Genomic DNA, 7865 nt, shown 5'->3' with positions numbered 1-7865 from the left:
GGACAGGACTAAACCTCAAAGGAAATCTGAACAACTGCTGGTGGCATTTATTGCAAGGCAGAGGGGAAGGCTCTTTCAAAGCAAAACATTTCTAAGTGGATAGGCCATTGCATTCATTTCTGCTATAAGCACCATGGAGAACCTATCCCACAGGGGATTAGACCCTACTCAACCAGGGCTGCATCTACCTCTACAGCCTTTCTCGGAGGTGTCCGTACCAGGGACATCCTAGAAGCTGCTACCTGGAGTTCGGTACATACTTTCACCAAGCATTACCATTTGCCAATTTTCTCTAAATCCTGAGCTGGCTTTGCCACTGCATTCTTGCAGGGCTTTATAGCTGGTCCTAATGCTATCTGAATTCCTCCTCCCATCCTTAGCTTTGGGAATCTACCCAAATGTGATGACTGCAACAGTGAAACACGAAAAACATAGTACATTTGTGTACACTTACCATAAATGTAGATGTTCGAGTGTATTCACTGTTGCAGTCCTGGATGTCCTTCAAGGATGCATCTGCAGCCCTAACATATGGGTTGTCCTGCCTCAGGCAGCCCTTCGGTCGGCCGGATTCCAAAGTCTGGGTCTGGCCTCTGCTGATGTCGCACTTCACCCGACGTCACAGCTGCTGGGGTATAAAGGCATCAGCCGACGCCATTTTCCTCAGTCTTTCTTGCCGCGTGGTGCCCGAAGCAGAAGCTGTTCGCAAGTGCCGGTCGGTCGGTCAGATCCAGAGATTTCTACTACCGAAGACTTCTAAAAAAGCTAAGTACCCCGTTGGGGACTCTTTCTTGCCTCAGCCGATGTCAGACAAAGTAAATAATTGTTTAACTTGTGGGAAACAAATACCTCATAAGGATTTCCACTCTTACTGCCTTCCTTGCTTAGGCCCAGACCACGACGTATCAGCTTGTCTAGCCTGTGCTTCCTTCAACCGACAGACGCTTAGATGTTGGTCTGAGTTTGCCGAAGAGTTTTTTGGTCCCGCTTTTGCATATAAAATGCCGTCGGAGACTCCGACTACACAATTAGCTAAAAGCGCCAAGGAAAGGACCGACATTTCTGCCCGCGGTTTCGGCTGAAACCACGGTTAGGCCAACCGCGAGTGTCTCGGTTTCGGCTGAAACCGAGTCCTCGGTTCTCCCTTCAGCCGAAAGCATGTCACCGATAACTGAGGCCACACAGGCCATGGCTGAATCGGCTACAGAAATTACTGCTGCAGAAGCAGGCAACCAGGATTTGTCAGACACTATTCCTTTAGACATCTCTACTCCTGCACGTGGGGCTGCTAGGCCCCCTGCTTCTATGTCTATCAAGGCCTTTTCCAGGGCAAAAGCAGCCAAAATTTCTAAGACTTTGCCTACAAAAGCCCCCTCTCACAGGCCTACCTCTAGTTCACAGATTCTCAGCCTGGCTGAGGATCTTATTTCTTTGATCAGGGGATCCCAACCTCTCCCAGACAGGGCCTCTCAACCTCCTCCAGATAAGAGGCCTAGGACTGAACCCCTCTCTACAGACTATTCCTCCGATGGCTCAGATATTTCTGACCATCAGGAAGGCCCATATTCACCTTATGAGGATTCTGATGCAGAAGACTCCATTCCTTCTGCTTCCTCTCCTGAAGAAGTTTCTTTTGGGGAAACCCTACACTCTATGAGGGAACACTTCCAATGGCAGAGCCAGGATTTTTCAGATTCAAGGAAAAGGCTAAGGACTTTTTTTACATTTACCACAGCATAGGCCTTTAGCCATACCTCCTGTACTATCAGTTGTTGATGATGCATATAATGATGCCAGTACTGCCCCTGATTCTCTCCCTCCAGCCCCTGCCAAACCTGATAGATATTACAGGGTCCCGGACTCTCACTACCACTTGTATAAGGCTCATGTTGCAGACCCAGAAACCATTTCTCAGGGCCCTAAAGGTGTTGCAGCTGCCTCTGCCAAAAACCCTCTTCCCTCTGAAAGGGAATCTAGAGCATTAGAGAGATGGGGTAAAAAGGTTTATACATCTGCTACTCTTTCGGCCAGGGCCTTAAACTGTCAATTTCACATGATTCATTACCAGGAGTTTTTGTTAGACCAGCTAAATAAAAAACTGTCCTCTCCTGAACCTATAGACCGTAAGTCCCTTCAGGATTTGGTACATAACTCTCAGCAGGTCAGTAATCATTTTTTAAAATGTGGCTATGATGCACTGGAGGCTTCTTTTAGATCAGCTATGACTGGAGCAGTGATTCGAAGGCATGCTTGGTTAAAAGAGCAATCCTTACCAGACCATGTTAAGTCAAAACTCCTAGATGCTCCTATGGAGAAACAAAGTTTGTTTGGCTCCCCTGCACAGGAGGTTCTAAAGAAAGTGGAAGAAAAAGCAAAATCTGTCCAAACAGTCAAGGATTTTTTGCAGGTCCAACCACCGAGGTTTTGCAGAAATTGGCCTTCGAAGAATTGGTCCTTTCCAGACACCTCCAGAGCACAGAGAGGCAGAAATAGACGCCCAAGAGGCAGAGGTCAATCTACGGGTGCCTACAGGGTCCAGTGGCAACCTGCCAACCAGAGAAGTGCTGCCACAGCTACGACTACAACTACTTCAACAGGACAGACACAATGACTTGGCTCTGATTCCGCCTACCAGGGAACAACTGGAAGCACCCTTGGGCGGAAAGCTAGCCTTATTTTCAGACAACTGGCATTGTATTACAGGAGACAAATGGACTTTACAAACAATAGACAAGGGCTACAGGTTTCACTTCCACACTCTACCAAAAAGGAGAGGAATGCCAAACCTTCCACCAAGCCAAAAAACAGAGGCTCTAAAACAAATCATCAACTTACTAAGGATGAGAGCAATAGAAAAGGTACCATCTATGGAACAAGGCCAAGGATTTTACTCCAGACTATTCCTTGTACCAAGAAAGAAAATCAATGGAGACCTATTCTCGACTTGTCCGCTCTGAACACATACTTCATTGTTCCAAAATTCAAAATGCTGACCCTCCAGCAACTTCTTCCCATGTTGGGCAAGGAGTCTTGGCTGGTGACTCTAGATCTCAAGGAGGCATACTTGCACTTCCCTATATGACCAGATTGCAGAAGACACCTCAGATTTCTTGCAGGATCAGAGCATTATCAATTCTCAGCATTGCCCTTTGGCTTATCTACTGCGCCCAGAGTATTCACGAAATGCCTGGCATCAGTAATTGCTCATTGCAGGCTTCAGGGAATTCAAATTTACCCGTACCTGGACGACTGCCTAATACAAGCGGACAAGACAAAATTAACAAAAGATTTGGCCAATGTCATACAACTGTTGCAAGCCTTGGGATACACAGTCAACATTCAAAAGTCAAGGCTAGTACCATCCCAAAGGATAACATTTTTGGGTGCAGAACTGGATACAACAACTCAGATGGCTTTTCTCATAGAGGAAAAACAAAAGCAACTACCAGTCTATTTCATGGCATTAACAACACAAACTCAGCTTACTGCAAGGAAAGTCCTGCAGGCCCTGGGTTACATGGCATCCTGCATAATATTGATCCCACATGCCAGGTTGCATATGAGGAAGTTGCAATGGTACCTAAGGAATGTATGGTCTCAACACAAGCACAGTCTAGAAGCCCAGATTCCAATTATCCCATGCCTGAAAAGAGTTCCTGTGGTGGGCTCAGGCCTGTCAGATAAACAAAGGATTGCCTTTCCACAAACCACATCCAAACCAGACCATCACCACGGACGCCTCAGACCTAGGCTGGGGGTCGCACATGGAAGACAGGTGCATACAAGGCCTGTGGTCCCAAAACCAGCTGAATCTACACATAAATCTAAAGGAGATGCTGGCAGTGAAACATGCAATCCAGGCAGTCAGACCATTCCTCCAACAAGGTCACCTGCTGATAAGGACGGACAATACCACAGTGATGTGGTACATCAACAAACAGGGAGGTACACACTCATACCCTCTATGCCGGATGGCAATGGACCTGTGGAATTTGGCCCCGGATCTCAACATTCAACTGCAGGCCAGATTTGTACCAGGAAAAGAAAATTCACTAGCAGACACCTTAAGCAGAACTACCACGGATGCTCACGAATGGATGCTGCATCCAGATATCTTCAAAACCATAACAAAGAAATGGGGAATGCCAGAGATAGACCTGTTTGCCTCCCCACACAACCACCAATTGAAGAAATTCTGCTCAAGAGTATACCACCCACTTGCCTGGAGGGTGGACTCCCTTTCCTTCAGCTGGAAAAACCTGACAGCATATGCATTTCCACCTTTTCCTTTGATGTACAAAGTCCTACTGAAGATCAGAGAGGAACAGCCAAAGGTAATCCTGATAGCTCCAGACTGGCCAAGACAACATTGGTACCCGCTACTGAGAAGCATGTCTCGGGCACACTCATGGCCTCTACCTCTATGTCCATTACTTCTAACTCAGAACAACTACAAGACCCTGGATCCAAACTTGAAAACACTGCAGCTAACTGCTTGGAATATTGCATAAAACAAAATCAACCATATTTGTCTCAGAGGGTTAAGGACATTATCCTGGAGGCTCGAAGACCCTCCACAACGAAAACATATTCAGCCAAATGGAAAAGATTCCTCATTTGGAGTGCAGCAAAGGGAGAAAATGTCTCATTGGCAAACATAGCACACATCCTGGAATACTTAGCAGAACTGTTTCACAATGGCCTATCCTACTCCTCCATTAAGATTCATGCATCAGCAATTTCAGCAGAGTACAACATGGATCCGCCTGTCTTCTCGCATCCTCTACTCAGGCAGTTCTTGAGAGGAATCAAAAACGTAAAACCTCCAAGGAAACCACCTCTACCTGCATGGGATCTCAACTTTGTGCTGGAAAAATTAACACATACCCCTTTTGAACCAGCAGCAACAGCAGAATTACAGTACTTATCTTGGAAAACTGCATTCCTGCTAGCAATCACTTCAGCAAGAAGGGTATCTGAGTTGCAGGCATTAATGGCAGTCCAGCCTTTCCTTATCTTCCATCAGGACAGAGTGTCTCTGAGAACTAATCCTACTTTTATGCCAAAGGTGGTCTCCAGGGTATCATTGAACCAAGCTATTCATTTACCTACATTCTTCCCCAACCCACAGAACAGGGGAGAAAGACTACTACACACCTTGGATGTGCACAGACAATTGCGCTACTATCTGGACAGAACTAAGGTCAGCAGAAAAACAGACCAGCTTCTGGTAGCATATGCAACAGGAGTGCAAGGAAAAGCAATTTCAAAACAGACCATCTCAAAATGGATAGGAAATTGCATTAGATTCTGCTACTCTTTTCATGGAAAGTCAACCCCTGAAAATATCAGGCCTCACTCCACAAGAGCTACAGCCACCACTACAGCTTTCATACGAGGAGTGGCTACCAAAGACATTTTAGAAGCTGCTACTTGGAGCTCCGTGCATACATTTGCCAAGCATTATAATCTTCCTTTATACTCCAGATCCCGAGCAGGTTTTGCAACTGCTGTTTTGCAAGGGATCTTAACTACACCATCATTATCTTAGTGCCTCCTCCCGCAGTTTGGCTATGGTATTCTACCCATATGTTAGGACTGCAGATGCATCCTTGAAGGACATAGTACAGTTTTGTACCTACCATAAATGTAGATGTCCGATAGGTATGCATCTGCAGTCAGGATTACCCACCCTCCTTCCCCTCTGTGGTATTCCTAGGGTACTTACCCCTCTTTTAGCTAGCTGGGGGAATCTGTTATGGTGTATTTGTTTGTATGTATGTATATATATATATATATATATATATATATATATATATATATATATATGTATATATATATTTTGCTCTCTACTGTTTGGAATAATCTGCATTTATCCAAATTTAGCCTTCTTAGAGGGCACCTGGCATCTGGGGCAAGAAACACTGAGGAAAATGGTGTCGGCTGATGCCTTTATACCCCAGCAGCTGTGACGTCGGGTGAAGTGCGACATCAGCCGAGGCCAGACCCAGACTTTGGAATCCGCCGATCAAGGGCTGCCTGAGGCAGGACAACCCATATGTTAGGACTGCAGATACATACCTATCGGACATCTACATTTATGGTAGGTACAAAACTGTACCCTCCCTCCCGCCCCCTGACTTCTTTTGGCTATACCTGTACTCTCCTTTACTATACTTAAAAGCTTTTTGGTGTATTTTTTTGTTGGAGGTATAAACGTATATATATATATATATATATATATATATATATATATATAGAGATATATATATATATATATATATATATATATATATATATATATATAGATATATATATATATATATATATATATATATATATATATATATATACATATATAAAATTGCTTCCCATTAGTGGGGAACCTGACATCTGGGGCAAGAAAAACTGATGTAATGGTGTTGGCTGCATGCTTTATACCCCTGACTACCTGACGTCACAGAAGATGAGATAGCAACTGACACAGGACTCAAGACTTTGATAATCAGGCCGACTGAGGGCTACTTTAAGCAGATAACCCAAATGTAATGACTGCAACAGTGAATACACTCGAACATCTCCATTTATGATAAGTGTACACAACTGTACATGTTCTTCATCTCACATTGCTGCAGTCCTTACTTATGGGTAGTCCGCTGTCCTCGGTCGGCCCGAATACCAAAGTATTAGGCTGACGCCGGTCATGGCGCACAGCCCCTGACATCAGAGCGTCAGGGTATAAAAGCGCATGACCGGCGCCATATCCTCAGTCTTTTTGCCGCATGGTCCGATGCAGAAGCAGCGTTGCAAGTGCCGTTCGGCTTTCTGAAATTTTTCGCTGGAGTTTCAGACATACCAAGTTGGCTAAGTACCCGAGCATTTTTGTTTTTCTTGCCTCAGTTATTTACCGGATGTCAGAAAAGTGAATAATTGTATTTCTTGTGGGAAGCAGATACCGCATAGGGATTACCACTTTGTATCCCTTGCTTGGGACCGAGCACCACGTAGTTGGGTGTCGGTTTTGTGCTAGGTTTAATAAGCGCACTATTAAGAGAAGGCTAGATTGCGCTAGGTTAGTCTTTGGCAAGCGGTGTAATTATAATATGCCGTCGGATCCTCCGACGCTTCCACGAAGAAGCAAAGACAAATCTGTAAAGCCTAGGCAGGATGATTTGTCCATTTCGGACGCCGGTCCTTTAGAGACTGCAGTGGAACAGGTGGAGCCGGCTGAAGTCTCTGTTGAGTCTCAGGGGGAAACCTTGATTTTACAGGATGTGGCCTCACAGGAGTCAGGTCAGGCTGAAGGGGCCTCTCAGGTTACTATTCTCCCTTCTTTGCCTAAGGGGGTTAGGCCTTCTGCTACTGTGTCTAGGGCTCCTTCTAAGGGCAGGTCTGTTTTGCCTTTTTCTGGAGTTCTGGTTCTTCAGGGTCTGTACCTAAGAAGCATATGCTTAAAATGGCAGAAGATTTGATTACTTTAATTAGAGGTTCCATGCCCCCTCCTGATAAGAGGCCCAGGGTAGAGCCAGAGTTGGAAAGTTTGGAGCAGGCCTCAGATGATTCTGAGTCTTCTGCTGAAGATATTCAAGATTTTCCTCCTTATTCGGATTCCGATGTAGAGGATTCTACTCCTTCTGCTTCCCCTCCAGAGGATTTTTCATTTTCAGAAACCTTACACTCTATGAGGGAACATTTTAAGTGGGAAGGACAGGATTACTCAGATTCCAGAAAGAGGCTTAGAGAGTTCTTGTTTTTACCACAGCATAGACCCTTGGCTATTCCTCCTGTTTTGGATGTTGTTCAGGATGTTTTTTCGAGGCCTTTTAATCCAGATTCTATGCCTCCTGCACCAGTTAAACCAAGAC

At 45.1% G+C, this 7865-nt stretch overlaps 1 protein-coding gene across 1 annotated transcript in view; it reads left to right on the top strand.

Moving 5' to 3' along the window:
* The window catches only part of LOC122803905 (serine/threonine-protein kinase MRCK beta-like), a gene marked incomplete in the record, with an annotated part of 2302169 nt that overhangs the window by 608816 nt on the left and 1685488 nt on the right, over positions 1 to 7865 (top strand).

This window comes from Protopterus annectens, chromosome 6.part0 (genome assembly GCF_019279795.1).
Source record: "Protopterus annectens isolate FY-2018-M chromosome 6.part0, PAN1.0, whole genome shotgun sequence".
NCBI classification, from domain to species: domain Eukaryota; kingdom Metazoa; phylum Chordata; order Ceratodontiformes; family Protopteridae; genus Protopterus; species Protopterus annectens.
This window is presented reverse-complemented; position numbering and strand designations above follow the sequence as displayed.